The 16,780-nt window shown below is 46.4% G+C and overlaps 1 protein-coding gene across 2 annotated transcripts in view; it reads right to left on the bottom strand.

Moving 5' to 3' along the window:
• The window catches only part of FPGS (folylpolyglutamate synthase), a 353,517-nt gene that overhangs the window by 154,244 nt on the left and 182,493 nt on the right, over nt 1-16,780 (bottom strand). The window lies entirely within an intron of this gene.

Here is a 16,780-nt window from a genome sequence, read left to right as displayed (position 1 = left end):
GATTCGTCGTGGTCCGGCGAAAGGCATTTGTTGCACACCGGATGGACGTCGATGTGTGGGTACTTCGCATTGCATACCGGACACCTTTTGAATGGCGTCCTCGATTCCATCGTCGAAGTAGTCGATGGACAGGTAAATGCGAAAAAAGTCGGTGCTGAAAGTTAGTAAACTAACAGGATTGTATCGAAACCCGATCGATAAACAGTACCGACGCAAACTAAAGGCCTTTTGGCCTCGAAAAAATATTTTCCTAACTTGAGCTAAGATAGCACATCCGAACCCAATGGCGGAAAAAAACAATCTGAGGATGGAGAGGATGCCCATGCGCACTGTAGTCCAGGGGAGGAGTCACCTATCCAAGGATACTTCGAAGACTCTTCCAGGACAACAACGTGCAAACATCCGGACCCAACACTAGGCGGCGATCTATGCACAGATATGAATTCAGCAGCCCACATGCCTCGAACTTAAAGATTCGGGCTGTTTGAACACGAGGTGTACACATGCGTATTCTAATTTGAAGCTTGAGTTACGTAGGAAACCCAGAATCCTGAACAATGTCAGGCTGGCGAGACTGGAGTACAGGCGGCTATTAAAGGAAGAAAGAGTGCCACGAGAGATGAAGCTTGGGAGTCCCTTCACTCAGCAGCACAATTGAAAGATAGTGCCGCATTCTGGAGAGCAGTGAAGGCCCCGTTTTAAACTACTGGAGATGGTCCCTCGATAGAAATTGCTATCTCCGAAGAGGTTTGGATTAAGCATTTCTCAAAGGTATACAACGGCCCAGGTAACCCTGACTTGTCAATCAGCGACGGACTAGTGAGTAATCCTGACAATGTAGATTTGAAGTTCACTCTAGATGAAGTGAACAGAGCCCTTGCATTAAGCCAGGTTGGTAAGGCCCCCGGTCCAGACGGTGTCCCAGTGGACCCGCCGTTTAATTCTATCATCACCCTCTGGGGGCCCATCATAACCCAGGTTATTAATGCTAGTTGCCAAGTCCAAATACCCAAGACCTGGGTGGAGTCTTATCGTCCCAATTTTCAAAAAAGGCGACCACCAAGACCCCGGTTGTTATAGACCAACTGCATAACTTGATTCCATGGTAAAGTGGCCGGGCGTGTGATCTTGGGGCGTCTGCAAGATTGGGCAGAAGATACTCCGGTTTTAAAAGGCCTGCAGTATGGCTTCCGTGAGGGTCTGGGTACAATGGAGCAATGTTTAAATTTAGCCATTCTGGTTGGGATATCTACAAGGGCGACAAAGAGTAGATTGTTCCTGGTTTTCGTGGACCTCACCGCGGCTTTCGATAGATTATGGGAGATCCTCGAGGCGGAGGGTTGACCCACAATCGTTTTTCGTCAGTGTCTATATAGTGGCACCTGAGCTAGTGTGCGTTTTGGCCTAGGTGGGGGCGTACAGCTGCATTTCCCATTAGGAGGTAAGGTAAGGTTGTGTGCTGGCCCCCTTTCTTTTTAACCTTTATATTAATGGACTGGGCGAAGTATTACTTAAGAGTGGACAAGACTTTCCTCAAGTTGGTGGCCGACCCATACCTGCTCTCCTCCGTGCGGAGGACAGTTTTAATGGTACAAACGCAAATTGGTCTCCAGAGGGACCTTGACAGTTTTTTTTGTCTTCATGAAGGACCTTGGTCTTAGTATTAACATATCAAAGACTTTTGTAATGAGATGTGGCCATGGGAGTCAGAGGTCAAAAGATACATTTTTGGATGGTCAGAAGCTAGCCTCGACTAAGCTTCTCATACCTTGGTATATTATTTAAGTACAAAGATTCATGAGCCCCAACAATATCCACTAAAAAACGGGCATTCATGCGGTCATCCACGGCCCTTGCAACTTTTTCAAAGAAATTAGGCAGGAAATCCCCAGGGGAGCTCCTACAATTTTATAAAGCCAAGTGCATTACTTCTGCTATGTACGGGGCTGGGGTGTGGGGTTTTGTCAACACTTTCACTACAACTTGTTGAAAACTGCTTTAAGATATATTTTATCCTTCCCACCTTGCACATCTTCCTATGTTTGTCATGAGGAGTTGGGTCTCCTTTTTATCTCTGATCTCATTAAAATGGAACCAATGCTATTGTGGCACAGTATCTGGTCAAAGGAGCAAATCCAGCGAAACAGGGAGATTTTGCAGGATAATCATAAATTGGATGGGGCTTTAAAGAATTCTTTGGGTTAGGTTTGTTCGTGATTTTATGAATGATTTAGGCCATTTAGAATATTTCACTGACCCAAGGCCAATGCAGGCGATCCCTAGAAAGGGCCTAAAAAACGAGGGTCTCCGGTTGTTGGACACAGCAAGATCATCAGGGGGACTTTTAAAGCCCAGTGTTAATCAACATCAGTTAATATCAACGACCGTAGGAATGGAGCCATATCTGGCCTTTGATCGATGGTTATTAACCAGGCTTAGGATCAATGCTGTCCATAGACTCGTGACCTTTCCTAACATGAATGACTGCTCTCGATTGTTGCACTTGTGTCCTTGTGAAAATCATTCTGCCCAATCCACTATTCATTTAGTTTTTTTCTGTAAATTTTATTCCGAACGAAGGAAAGCGAGGTTAATTCAACTTTTAAAATCTCAGGGGTTGAGGCAATGTCGCCCAGTTCCTGGAGAACGAACACATGGCATGGAGGCGAGCTATGTTTTTGAGGAGAGTACTCCACCTAGGAAAAAGCTTTATTACTGATGAATTTTAACTGTATGGGAACCCCCGTTCTTCTTAGATGGTTTTTATTACAGTTATCTTTTATTTTACATTTCAAATTGTTTACTATTTTTAACCTATGTAATTTAATGTAAAAATTTTATATTTTATGTGCTTTTATGATTGTTAAACAGTTGAATAAAGCTTTCCTTGACTTGACAATAGGCTTTGAGAATGGGCTGCAGAGGAGTCTGTTCTACCCCTATCAGTATGGGGTCAGGCGTGAAGTGGGTACCATTGAGCAGTGTCTCAATTTGACTTTGGTTCTTGGAAAGTACACGCTGGCTAAAATATGGCTCCTTTATTTAGCTTTTATGGACGCCTCATCAGCCTTTAACTGTGTAAATAGTGCATAACTGTTTTTTCTCATAGATCGCCGTATGGATATTACTCTAGTCCAGTTTTTGGCATATTTCCATAGTGACACGAGGGCAAGAGTCCACATTAGTACCCGTGAGGGGAAGTATGTGGATACATAAGTGTACATCAAGGGGTGAGACAAGGGTGTGTATTGGCTCCCCTTTTATTAATGAGCTCCATCCATTTTTAATGCAAAGATGGATCGAAAATAAAGGGAAAGTCACTGCCAACATTATTAAATGTTGATGACAATAGCTCATGGTGCGCACCCCTAGGGCACTGCGAGAATTAGTGCATGCTTTAGTGGATTTGATGGCCTCACTCGATCTTCAGATTAATTTTGCTAAATCTTACATCGTCTTGTGGACTGAAGGCTATTCTATGATAAATATGGCGATTGGCTCTCAGCATTTGAGCTACACTAGCACTTTTACTCATCTTTGTTTTATCTTTTCAGCTCAAGGTTCTTGCTCAGCAAATACTACATACCGCAGCACGAAATTTGCATGGACCAATGGTTCCTTGTGTAGCCTCCCCCAACCTGCGGGGGGTGGCTCTCTTGAGCCATTACTGCAAATCTACAAGACTCCATGCATACCAAGTGCTATGAATGGCGCAGAGGTTTGGGGCTTCTCAAATCGTAAGAGTATACAGTGTGAGGAAAACAGATTCTGCAGAAACTCTGCCTGGTCCATTTATGCCTCAAACTATCTCTGCCACAGAAAGCTTAATCTTCCTTATCTAGCGGATCACATTTGGGCCGGCCCCGCTGCGGCTTCCAATCTGGAAGAATGTGGCAGCCGAGCTAACACAAGACATCATCCTGGACTGTCTTTCCTTGGAAATGGGTTTACTTGTTCCCTGGTTGGCCGATGTGAAAGCTGAATATGGTAAAATTGGAATGGAAACTGCTTTTGCTGAACCGTCATCTTGCACTGGGCTAGCCAAAAAGATATTAGCACATGCACTTTAGGACAATGAAAAATCTCAGCGTTTGAGGGATATGTCGGCGAACAAGAACGTGTCTGCATACATAGGACTATGTCCTCTTGATTACATTTGGTACGCACCGAGCAGATGGGAACGATCTTTTTTACTCTGTTTTCCGTCAGGCACGCTGAAATACCTGTTGTGCTTTCCACAGGGCTTTGCTCAAAATTTGGAGGTTGTGATAATGCATCAGGTCAATCAATGCAACACTTTACTTTTCTGTGCAAATTTTACGTAAAGTACACAAGGCTGTTTGTCATTCCGGTCTTTAAGCATTTTGGAGGTATATGTCTATGCGGGCCTGCTCTCCAACTTCTGATGACGGTACCCAATGCAGAAATTGTCTTGTATGTTGGTGCCTTTCTAAAATCTGCTGTGATCGGTCTATGTGGTCTTAAAATTATTTTAACATATACGGTTTACATTTTTATGAACATTTTAACTTTTGTTATATGAAATATGTATTAAACTGGAGGTAATATTGTACGTGCTTTTATGGATGTTTACATACTTCCGAATGAAGTTTTATGATGATTGTCTCACGTATATATCAATGGTCATTTTTGAGCGCTTGAGATAATGAGCAAAGATAAACCAATTATGAAAGTGCGACGAAGCCTTAAGATGGTTCTCGTAACTACTTTCTTTTTGTATATAAATGAAATAACTTTCTTCTGTTAATATTGATCAACGCTATATCAATATACGCCGCAATATATGCACTCTTCAATACCAGTAAATAAGAATGTATGCTGTAACAAATGTTCGCATAATGACGCACGTCAGTAAATATGATATCAATGACCGCCATGTTATATGTACACACAGTAACAAACTTGCGTCATTGCTGTCGAAATTCACCCGAGATGACCTCCCAATCAACCCAGAGTCAGATACTATGTCAGACAGGGCCTGCGCCCCAAGCCTACCGATTGATAGGTCACAGGTGGGGTTACACTCAGCCCAAAGACAAACACGCGACCAGGGAAAACCCAGATCGATCTCACAGATAGGCAGTTACACCACAAACCGATCCGAGGAGATTGGCCCCAAGAGAACACGTTTGGACAAAGGTGCGTGTTCCCTAAATACCACAAAGTCAAATGCTACATGTGGTTAGGAATACTGAGCCAATCAGAAGACAGCGTGCACACTACACGCAGTGATCACATGCTACCCATGCCGGACACCTAGACACATACACACTGGCCCAAACTGGGTTGCCACAAAGACGAGAACCACCTGTGTCCCCCTTATCAGATAGTTGCATTTATGGTTCATGATTAGGCTTAGATTTATATGTGTCATTGTTTTATTGTACCTCAAGAACAGTATTTAACACCGGCTCAAACCTCTGTACATCAAGGCAGTCTCCAGACAACTCAGTTGATGGTCTCTTGGCTGCTGCGTTTAATTAAACCAACTTGTTTCTGTTTGCCAAACGCCTAGTCTTAATTTTTTCAAGGTAAAGTCATATCCAAGCAACATTACTGCCAAATCTAATGTGCGTCATTTACGTACTCTTAAATAACAGCAATTAAAAAGGAAGTCTGTAGACTTGGAAACTTTACGTTTATCTTCTGCATTCGCTCAAAGGGAGGCCCTGTTCATGCAGTTAGCGCTAGGTTTAAGTTCCACTAAGGAGCTAGTGTTTAAAGTGGTGGAATTACTTTTTGCTATCTCCAAGAACCTTTATTACTGGTAGGGGAAATGTGCACATTGTTGATTCCTTCTCTATGCAGCACCAAATGACAAACTTGTAAAGATGCACAACTCAGAGCTGATCGGTTTTAAGCGGAGTTTGGGACGCCTATTTAGCTGCACCACAGTTTCCGAGCTTCTGTAATAATTACCACCATATACGTCGGCGGAAGATTTAAGTGTCTAATTACAGGCCATGGTGATAGTTGTGGATGTATCTTCTAGACCCACATGCTCCACAACTTCTCCATTGTTCGTACCATTGAGAACTAGCTCTTTGGAGGCCAAGTGCGTATTATAAGGAAAATGCTACGTACCAGTATGCATCTGTTCTTGGCATGTAGAGCTGTAGATTAATATACTTGTGCATAGATCGCCATCTGGTGTTGGGCCCGGATGTTTGCACTTTGTTTTTGTCTTGGAATAAGTCTTTGTAGTCACGAGGTAGGTGACTCCTCCTTAGGACGATAGTGCGCATGGGCATCGACTCCATCTCCAGATTGTTTTGCCATGGGGGTTATGATGTAGTCCATAAGAAATAGAAAGGGATGTGTAATGTATCTAACAATCCACCTTGCAATTCCTGCCTTTGAGATGGGATTGCCCTTATGAGGTGGGGAGAAAGCCACAACAAGTGGTTTAGTTTTCCTAAAGGATTTTGTTCTTTCAATGTAGTAAAGTATTGCTCTTTTTAGGTCTAGCGTGTGAAGAGCCCGTTCTGCTACTGAGTCTGGTAGAGGGAAAAACACTGGGAGTTCTTCAGACTGGTTAAGGTGGAAAGCAAAGACTACTTTAGGTAGAAAAATGTTGGGTTAGTCCCAAGAACCACTTTGTTATGATGGTTTAGGAAAGCTACTTTCTATGTGAGAAATTGTAATTAGATTTATGCATTGGTTCAAATGGGGGACCCACGAGTCTTGTAAGTACCACATTCAGGTTCCATACTGGAGAGGGTTGAACTCTAGGTGGAATTATTCTTTTAAGTCCTTCCATAAATGCTTTGATAGCAGGTAGGGGTGGGCGGAGTTTGCGTAGTCGCACTATGCAAGCTCTGCGAAACTAAAAAATCTCCGCAAGCACGCAGAAATTCCGCGAACACGCGGAAATGCTTCTTCGCGATGCTTTTTCATGTTCACGAACGCTGTTTGCATGCTCGGGGGAAATATCAACGGAACACGCATTTTGAGAACGAGAACAAGCAAAAAATTCAGCGAAGCCACGGAATGCAGAATTTTGGGCAATTCCGCGTTCTCCGCAGAACGCAAAATTACCCAAATTCCACAAGCAGAATGGAATTTACCGCCCAGGCCTAATAGCAGGCACCCTAAACAAAGACAAGTGTTGTCTGCTTGGAAATAGGCTGCGATTGCAGCGAGATGTAGTCTAATGGATGTATAGGCTAGGTTACATTGTTGTAGATGCAAAAGGTAACAGATGAGGTTTAGAATAGAAACATCTAGTGGGTTGATTTTGTTATTTGTACAGTAAATCACAAATCTTTTCCACTTTGCGGCATAGCAAGCTCTAGTGGTAGAACGTCGAGCCTCTTTAATGATGTTCATGTAGTCTGGCATGAGGTTAAGGTAGCCAAACTCTAAGATTTCAGGTGCCAGATCGCAAGGTTGAGTTGACTGGGATCTGGATGTCTTACCTCTCCCTGGTTCTGAGTGAGAAGCTTGGGTGAGAGGCGTAGCTTTTGATGAGTTCCAAGAGGGTTGTGAACCCATGGTTTTGGAGCCAGCTCTGGAGAAGGAGTGGCAAAAAGAGCCTCTAGGGGAAGGAACTGCAAGGCCCCCATAGACTTAGCAGTGTCCGTATCTTTTTTCTAAAGATGTGTCAACTGAGGGCCCGAAAAGATGATGTTGATCATAGGGTTGATTTAAAATAGCAGATTGCACCTCTTGTTTGAATCCGGAGACTTGGAGCCAAGTGTGCCTGCGTCACAAAATGCTAGTGTTGATGGCACGAGATGCAGTATCAGCCGCGTCGAGCGCACATTCAATTGTGGTGTTTGTGATCAATTTCCCCTCTTGTATAAGGTCGTTGGCCTTTTGTTTGTACTTGTCAGGAAGGTATTACATGAGCTTTTCAAGCTAGTCATAGTGAGCCCTGTCATACATGGCCAATAAAGCTTGGGCATTGGCAATCCGCCAATGATTTGCAGCCTGTGATGCAACACATTTACCAGATGAGTCTATTAGTTTAGACTCCTTATCAGGAAGGGGGGGGGGGGGGGGGGGGGCGGTGTCGCCTTTACTGTGCAAGTTTGCCCGCTTGTGTGCATTAGACACCACAAGAGAATCCAAAGGGACCTGACCTTTAATGTAAATTGGGTCATTGGTAACAGCCTTATACTTTTGATCTATCCTGGCGTTGAGAATCATGGCTTTGACAGGGTCCTTAAAAAGTTCTGGGCCATGTTTGAGCAAGCCTTTTAACATGGACAGGGTGTGCGTGGACTTTTGCAAATGTTTCAAGTAAAAAGTCTTCCTCTAAGGGATCAGAATGAAACTGTACCCGTGGTATTGGGCAGCCCTATTGATTAGTTGGCCAAATCCAATATTATCATCTGGTGGCGATGGCCTAGATGGATAAAGGTCAGTCTGTGTTGCAGTCATCCTAAGGGTCTACATCGTGTGGGATGGTATGTGCATCATCATCATCATCATGTGGATCTATATTCCCACCCCTACCGGTATCCTCATCCTCAGTATCTGATGTTTGAAGTGAAAAGGGATCCTGTGGTGGAGAAATTAGAAGATTTGGATTAACTGGAGGAGGAGAAAGGAGGTGTTAGTACTCATCTCCTTTTGTTTCAAAGGTATTTCAGATTCCTCTGAAGTGTCCAGCTTCCTCGTTTTTGGAGGCTTGGCGAAGACTATGCCAGTCTCTGGGTCAATCAAAAGTTTTTTGTTTTGGATCTGAAAAATCAGGTACAGTCTGTTTAGGTAAAATGTCTTTTTTCGGTGCCGAAGATTTTGGGTCATACTGTTCTGTGGACCGAGTTTGAGGCTTTTTGTGGGGTTTTGGACGTTTGTGACTCAGACTTTGTCTGACTATTTTTTTCGGCTCCAAAGATTTTTTCGGTTCCGAATGTTTGCCCTTGGTATGTTTCGACGCAGAGGGCTTCGAGGCGGTCTTCGGTGTCAACGAAGGACGTGGCACATCTTTGGTCTTTTGCTTCGGTGCCGAAGGTGACTTTTCTGCACCGGAATGAGGTTGGCTTGAGCCCAAGCTGAAAGGCCTATCTTTAGGTTTCATAGCCGGGCCCGAGGGCGGGGCATCTAAGACTTGTTGCCGGTGTCGACCTGAGGGCGAGGGTGTTACTGGAGCCTTAAGTTTGTTTTTTGGGAGATGGGTTTCGGTATTTGCAGACCGCTGAGCTGGGGTGTCTCCTCTTCAACATCGGAGTCGTCGTCCTGGGAGATGTCTTCATCACCTTATTGCTCCGGCTGGACATTGGGATCTGCCCCGAAGATGTCCGAATCGAGCTGCTTCGGCAGGACATTTCGTGACGTCGAGCCCGACGATCACAGATGGTTTTCTTCAACCTGAAAGATGAACAGAACCGGCAGTTCATGTCTTTGTGCTCCGGGGAGAGGCACCAGTTACAAACCTTGTGCAAGTCCGTGTGTGGGAAGTTAGCACCACACCCGGGGCGTTTTTTGAAAGGAATCCTTTCCATTGACTGCAGGCGTGGTCAGCGCTGATGAGCCCAGCAGCCCGCGTCGAAGATAGAGGTCGACAAGTTTGTTTTTAAAGATGCGCGTCGAAAGGGAAACACAATCGAGACAATACTGTCGAGTGTAGAGGAATTGTGTCTCAAAGGGGGTTCGAAACTGACCCGGAGCGCATCAAATCACATGCGAACCAGATGGCGGAAAAAAAACAATCTGGAGATGGAGTGGATGCCCATGCGCACTATCGTCCTAAGGAGGAGTCACCTACCTCGTGACTACAAAGACTTATTCCAAGACAAAAACAAAGTGCAAACATCCGGGCCCAACACCAGATGGCGATCTATGCACAAGTATACGATCTACAGCTCATATGCCTCGAACTTAGATGTCTTGAATTTGTTGCTTACTATTGGAATCATGTGGGTGCAAAAGCAGAAGCAAATATCTTGCACCAATTTATCAAAACGTATAGTTTACCGGTCGGAGTAGTTTTGCAGCGTGAAGACTTTCTGGGTTCACTATACTGTGCATTATTCCGCCATCTAGTGGTTGGGTCCGGAATTGTAGTATTTATTCTCTTTTTTTTGTGTGGCCCAGGTGGGCGTCGACATACCACCATTTGGTGTCCTTCGTGACCTCCCACCTTTGGTCGCCATCTTCGGATTCTTTTTTCTCTTTGTTTTCTTATTTAATCCTTGTAAAGTCTTTTCACCTTCTACTCCCCTTTTATCCTCCTGTCAAATTTTTCTGGCAGAGGGTGGGTTCGCTAGTGAATGCACCTGGTTTGGGGTCTCTGGCCTCAGTGTATGGGTGCCCATCCTCTCAATGGACCTTTCATGCCACCGATATCATCCTTTTCCTGTCCTGCAGCATGCTGCCTCAGATTCTCAAGAGTGGAACAGGTTACTTGTCTCTGGCACAGATCCATCCTAAAGGGTCTCCCTGGGCCCAAGACATCTGCTTGGTAATGCCCAATCTCTTCTGGCTCAGTTCCCTCTGAGAATACAAAGTCCTCTTCCTGAGCAGAGGGGTTTTGACTCTACATCTGTTTAGAAGCTGGTCCCCAGTATTCTTGCCCTTTCTCCTGGAGGGATGTTCTATTCTTCCAGTATCGAGCACCTCTTCACCTTGTTTTCAGTCAGCACTCTGCCCTGTTGGTAACACAATGCCATCCTGAGAGACGCACAATGCTGGCATGGGTTATCAGTTCGACTTCAGCCCAAGGGGAAGTGTCCAAATTACTTCCAAGCAGACAACCTGCAGGGACAGTTGGGGACAAAACTATGTTTTGTCCAACTATTCCCCCCACCCCCAGTCCAAAGTGACTATAGTAGCCATGGGATGGACTGTGGTGACATTGTTAGCACTGGTGACTGGATAGTACCTTCCAATGAGGTACAGGTCTGAGTGAACCAGCTGCTGGGTCACCATGGTGATACTAGCCCCTGCATCCCTCAAGACATGTACTCTGGATCCATTAATCTTGGGAAACTGCCTGTATTTTTTCAAATTATTGGGCCAGGAAGCACAGTCTACCTCTCTCTCAAATACAAGTGCTGCCTCAGTGGGGCTACTGACATGGCCAGGCCACACATGGGATCCCATCTGGATGTTCGCAAGTGCAGGTGGTCGAGAGGCATCTTTCTTATTTTGACAGCTAAGATCTCCTGTTCGGTGTCCTAGTGTTTTGCAAACATGACACCAAGCCTGGTTGGGATCCCAGTTCTTCCCCTCGTACCCAACCCTTAGACTGTGTAGAGAGTCTGGGCCCACCCTTCTGAGCAGGCTTTGGAGCCTGTGGAAGTTTCTTGGAATAATTTTAGAGTCACCCTCTTCCCTTGGCCTCTTTCCTTTGGTCTCCCCAACCAATTTTAGTTTTGGTGACCCTGGTCTTGACTCCGTGGTTTACCTTCTTCCTCAATTTGAGGCGAAAGTGGACCTAGTTCTACAAGGAACTGATGTCATTTATCTTGGTGGCGATTATTTAAAGGTGCTCCTTCATAATCAGATGATACAACCCTTCATAATCGTTTACGGTGTTTCACTCAAGAGAGTAATCTACCCAGGATTGGCCTTGGGTTTTCTTGGCCTCCCTGAATCTGATCCTATAAGCCTTAGTTCAGAATCCAAAGCCCTCAGTTAGGGTACCCTTCATGACGTCATAGGATGCAGCATCTCTCTCATTTAGTGTCAGGAGTCTGTCCCTGCACTTCCCTGAGAACATTTCCCACAGGATAGCCCTCCGCAGCTTCTTGTGGACCCGTCTGCCAAGACATGCTCTTTCAAAAGCGATCAATCACTTGGTGATATCACCCTCAAAATGTTTTTGGACAGTCCCTTTGGGGATTTTTGAGTCAATAAAGTCTACCTTCTAATGTATTATTTTGCTGCCACTAGAGATGGGTCCTAGGCCCATCACAGCTTTTTCTTAACCTGCGTCCGAGTGTCTAGACTCTAAGGAGATTCTCTTGGCCAGTTTCTGAAGATCTGCATCTTCAAATTCTACCTTATCTGGGACACCTCTGGGGTCACCTCCTCCTTCCTCATTGGGGGAAGGTTCGCCTTCTCAGGGCCTTGTCATTTTCTGCCAGCAACTGCTGAGATGGGTTTAGGACCCATGACAAGTTTCCAGGCTTTACACAAATTGAGAAACTGATAGTTTATTACCTGTCGGTGTAGTTTTGCAGCTTGAAGATCTTTCTGGATTCACTATGCTGTGCATTATTCCGCGGTCTGGTGGTTGGGTCCGGATTCGTAGTCTTTCTTTTGTCTTTTTTTTTTTTGTAGCCCACGTCGACGTCCCACCATTTGGTGTACTTCTCGTGACGTCGGCATGCTTCCTGCGGAAGTCCCACCTTGGGGCGCCATCTTCGGGTTCTTTTTTCCCTTTTTTTTTTTTAACCCTAGGCGTTATTTAGTATTTTCCTTTTCCAATGTATCCACTTTCAGTATTCCTTTGTTCTTTTACTCTGTCCTTCTACCTTCCTCTCCTGCCTCATCTTTCTGGCGGAGGTGGGTGGGTTCGCTAGTGAATCCAGAAAGATCTTCAAGCTGCAAAACTACACCGACAGGTAAGAAACTATTCGTTTTGCAGCGTGAATCTTTCTGGATTCACTATGCTGTGCATAGACTTTGTAGCGGTTTGTCATCTTTATGGCGGCTGGTGGAAGACGAGCGTTGGTCGTTGAATATATGTTGAAGCACCCTTTGCCCTACTTGTGCTTACTTGTTCATTTGTATATCCACGCATTACGACTGTCCTTGTGTATTTGGATGTAGGGCTCTTGCAGCGTTAACGCTTGCAGTTCGCTCACTCTGCGCAGCGAGGTTATTGCTACCAGAAAGGCTGTTTTCATTGTCAGCATTTGAAGGGAGGCCTTGTGGATGGGCTCAAATGGCGCCTTCATAAGTTCCGTCAGGACTATGTTGAGGTTCCATGCCGGCGGCGGAATCCTCTTTGGTGGCGCTATCCTTTGTGCCCCTTCCAGGAATCTCTTTACCACTCGTGACGTAAAGAAACTTTCTCCCGTCTCACCTCGTGTGTAGGCCACAATCACCGCTAGGTGGACTCTTAGCGAAGACTAACTTAGCTTGGCTTTTAGTATATGCGTGAGGTATCGAAGCACCGTTGATTCCCTTGTCAACTTAATTTTGTAGTTTATTTTTTCTGCACCACAGTGTAAACCTCTTCCATTTTTCCCCATAGCATTTCCGTGTTGTCGGTCTCCTTGCCTCCCGGAGCACTCGCATGCTGCTTTGGGGTAGCTTAAGGTGTGCGAACTATGTCTTCAGGAGCCATGCCGCTAGGCAGAGGCTCTCTGGCTCTGGGTGTAGAACTTCTCCGTTCTGCATGGAGTGTAAGTCTTGTCTTCTTGTGAACTTGTGTGGTGGCCCTTGTGCCATTTCCACTATTTGCGAGTACCATGTCTGTCTTGCCCACAGTGGTGCCACTAGGATCAGCGCCATGTTGCTGGTCCTGCACTTGTTGAGTACCCTGTGTATCAGTGGTATTGGTGGAAAAGCGTAGGCAAATGTTCTTGACCAGCTTATCCATAGGGCATTCCCCTTGGATAGTTTTCCTGGTTGTCTGGATGCGAAGTTTTGGCATTTTAAAATCCGGTGTGTTGCAAACAGGTCCACTGTCGGTGTTCCCCACCTTGAATAGTTTTTGCGTTTCCTGCCCATTGAGTTCCCACTCGTGGGATGCTGAAGTCTGCCTGCTGAGCCAGTCTGCTTCTACATTGTCCTTCCCTGGTAGGTGTATGGCCAGCAGGTCTATTTTGAGCGTGATGGCCCATCTCCAAATTTCCTGTGCCAGGTTGGACAGGGGGAACGATGGTGTCCCCCCCCTGCTTGTTTATGTAGAACATAGTTGTAGTATTGTCCGTTTGTATCAACACCCTTTGGTTGTACAGTTTTTTCTGGAAGGCCTTCAGTGCTAGCAGTACGGTCTTTAATTCCAGATAGTTGATGTCTGACCGCATCTGCTGGAGTCCACAGACCCTTCACTCTGAGCTTTTTCATGTGCACTCCCCATCCTATCTGAGATGCGTCTGTGGTGATGGTCACTGTTGGGCTTGGTGGTGTTAAGGGCTTCCCTATTGTTATGTTCTCCCTGTTCCACCATGCTATCTCTTCTTGCACTGCGTGCGTTACAACCACTAGATCCTCCCAACTTCCGTTTGCTTGTGACCATTGCTGTTGCAGCCATTCCTGGAATGGTCTCATGTGTAGGTGTACATTGGGAACTAGGTGAATGCAACGCCATCATCCCCATGATCTTGCTCGCTGTTCTCACGGTCAGAGCTCGCCCCTTCTGGTAGAGGCGCGTCTCCTTGTAGGGATGTCATTTTGAATTTTTGCGTCCTTACGTACTTGTTTAGGAATCGTAGATCCAGGATGGGTCTTAGTGTTCCGTCCACCTTTGGTACCTGGAAGTAGTTTGAGTACACTCCCTTGTTCCTTTCTTTGAAAGGTACTGGTTCTATGGCCTCCTTTTGGAGTAGCTGTAGTGCTTCCTCTACGAGTTGTGCTAGCTCTTGTTCCTTCTCTTTGGTTTTTTGTTTGGGGGTCGCTTTTCCAACTCTATGCAGTATCCGTACTGAATGATGTTGAGTATCCATTTGTCTGTTATTTTTCTCCATTCTTGGAGGAAAAATCTGAGTCTGCCGCCCACCGGTGTTGCATGCTCGTAGGCGTATGGTTCGTGTAACCCTCTTTTGTTGGTTCCTTTGTGCTCTACCCTTGGGAGGGATGTTGCGGGTGAGCACTCTCCTCCGTGCGAAGTCACTTTGAGGCGGGTTGGTCTCCCCCTCTTCTTTGGCCACGTCCGTTTCCCCTACTGCGAAAGGACTGGCCCCTAGGCTGGTACTGCCAGTTCTGTTTCTGCTGGCCCTGTTGCCCGTGACCCTCGCCTTGCTGGAATGTTTGATGCGACGTTCCCGGCTGGTTTCCTCCACTTCCGTAAGGTCTCCGTGTCGGGGTACCTCTTCTCATCCCTCTGAATTGCAGGGCCCCCATGGACCTCGCCGTCTCATTCTATTTTTTGAGTTGGGTGAGTTTCTCATCGACTGGTGCCCCGAACAGCGTTTCTCGGTTGAAAGGGGTGTTCAGGATGTTCTGTACCTCTTGCTTGAATCCTGAAATTCTGAGCCAGGCCTGCCTCCTTTCAGTGATTCCTATTGCCATCAGTCTGATTGACGTCTCTGCTCCGTCCAACGCGGTTTTAAGGCATGAATTTGCTATATTCTTCCCCTCTTCCACTAGATGCGAAGCTCTTTGTTGGTATTGCTCGGGGAGATGCTTGATTAGGTCCCCCATCTCGTCCCAATGTTGGTACTGGTGCCTGTTCAGTAGTGCATTGGAGTTCGCCATGCGCCAGTGCATTGCTGTGTTTCTCTCTATTTTCCTGCCAGTGAGGTCCATCCTTCTGCTCTCCTTGTCAGGGGGTGGACCAGAGGTTGCCGGAACATTGGCCCTCTTTCTGGCTGTAGATGCGATAATGGAGTCTGCTGTGACAGATCCCTTTATGTATGGAGGGTCCTGAGAGGAATGCTTATATTTTTTCTCTGTTCTGGGTGTGATGGATCTGCATGTTGCAGGGTCCTTGAACGCCTCCTTCCCCTGGTTCATGACACTCTGAAGCATGGGGAGGAACTGGTTCCTAGTTTGGATGGGGAGCAGTGTCTCGAGTAAAAAGTCCGCTTTCGGTTTTTCCTCCTCTAGTTTCACGCCAAAAGCTGCAGCCGCGCTCTTTACGACCATGTTGTAAGCCCCAATATCATCTGCCGGCGAAGGCCTCGAAGGAGAAGTCTCCACGGGCTCTTCTGGGTTTTCGGCGTCGCGGTCCTGCCATTCCAGGTCTTGCGTCGTAGACGGCGCCTAGCCGTAGTTCGATTGCTGTTCCTCCTCTTCTTCTCCCTCATAGTAGAGGTCATCTTCCTCTTCTTCGCGAGTTTTCGACTGCTCTTCGGCATCGAACTCGTCCTGGTCTTTGACCTCGATAACAGTCGGTTTCGTTGCGATTGTAAATTTCTTCATCTTTTCGTCAAACTCCTTCCTTTGAAGGATGCTCTCCATCTCCGCGTCGAGCCTTCTCTTTTTCTTCTCCATTTCGGAGGCATGCTCGGCGTCGAGCGCTGGCCTTTGACGGAGCTTGCGTCGACACGACCTTGTTTTTAGTCGAACGACCAACCTCGTGGGCCTTTTTCGACGAACTTTGTTTTTCGGCGGCCTTCGGCACCTGGGAGTCCTTCTCGAAGGATCCGCTGGGCCTTTCGTCCTTGGATCCACTCGCGGTCGTCGAAATTTTCGGCGCCGGTGTTCCTTTCAAGGACTTTGACGCTGGTTTTTTTGAGTCAGTGTCTGGTTTTCGGGGCCCTTTCGGGGGTTTTGTGCTTGACGTCTCTCCTACCTTGTCAGACGTTTTCTTATCGGTCTCTGCCACCATGAAGTCATCAGGTCCCTCGGCGATGTTGTCTTCATCGTCGGTGGAGAGGCCCAGGTCGTACAGAGACGGGGCCTTACCCTTGCCTTCCATGTTGAAGTTGGCTCTCCTCATCCTCTCTCTCACCTAGAGGGTCTTCGGCGTGAAGGCGGAGCAGGCGTTGCAGTCCTTGCTCTCGTGGTCGATAGGCAGGCAAAGGTTGCAGACCGGATGTTGGTCCTTCTGCGCGTACTTGTGGTGGCAGTTACGGCAGAATTTAAAAGGTGTTTTGTCCATTCCTGCGCTCAGAGTTCCTGAGTGCGCATTCTCCGTTGGACGTCGAAGATCGAGGTTCTCCTCCTTAGTCGTCGTCCCGGCTCGATGTTC

The sequence above is a fragment of the Triturus cristatus genome, chromosome 1_2 (assembly GCF_964204655.1).
Source record: "Triturus cristatus chromosome 1_2, aTriCri1.1, whole genome shotgun sequence".
NCBI lineage: Eukaryota > Metazoa > Chordata > Amphibia > Caudata > Salamandridae > Triturus > Triturus cristatus.
Note: the sequence above shows the minus strand (reverse complement) of the source record. Positions and strands in the feature narration are given on the sequence as shown.